Genomic DNA, 895 nt, shown 5'->3' on the forward strand with positions numbered 1-895 from the left:
TGTGGTTTACTTTGATGACATTCTTATTTACAGCAAAAGCCTTGATGAGCACAAACAACACTTGAAATCTGTTCTTGAAGTCCTTAGAAAGGAACGTTTGTTTGCTAACCTTGGAAAGTGTTCTTTTGGCACAGATCATGTGGTCTTTCTAGGTTTTGTTGTAGGTGCAGATGGCTTGAGAGTGGACGAGCAGAAGGTCCAAGCAATCCAGGACTGGCCGATTCCGACCACCATTGGTGAAGTAAGAAGCTTCCATGGCCTTGCCGGCTTCTATAGGCGATTTGTTCAAAACTTCAGTACCTTGGCCGCTCCTCTTACTGAAGTAATCAAGAAGAACGTGGGGTTCAAATGGGGACCAGCTCAGGAAGAAGCATTCGAAATCCTTAAAGGGAAGTTGACTCATGCCCCTTTACTTGTACTTCCAGATTTTTCTAAAGCTTTTGAAATCGAATGTGATGCTTCTGGTGTTGGTATTGGTGCTGTGTTGATGCAGGATGGAAAACCAGTGGCTTATTTCAGTGAGAAGCTTGGAGGAGCCATGCTCAACTACCCCACATACGACCAAGAACTCTATGCCTTGGTGAGGGCCCTTCAAACGTGGCAGCACTATCTTTGGCCTAAGGAGTTCATTATCCACACTGATCATCAGTCTCTAAGACACCTTAAGGGTCAGCAAAAGCTCAACAAGAGGCATGCTCGTTGGATGGAGTTCATTGAGACATTCCCTTATGTGATCAAGTACAAACAAGGTAAGGAGAATGTTGTGGCCGATGCATTGTCTCGAAGGTATACTCTTCTCTCAGCCCTTGAAACTAAATTGCTTGGTTTTGAATTTATCAAGGATCTTTATGCCTTTGATCAGGATTTTAAAGAGATTTTTCGAAAATGCCCAAAT

The sequence above is a fragment of the Brassica oleracea genome, chromosome C9 (genome assembly GCF_000695525.1).
Source record: "Brassica oleracea var. oleracea cultivar TO1000 chromosome C9, BOL, whole genome shotgun sequence".
In the NCBI taxonomy this organism is placed as follows: Eukaryota; Viridiplantae; Streptophyta; class Magnoliopsida; order Brassicales; family Brassicaceae; genus Brassica; species Brassica oleracea.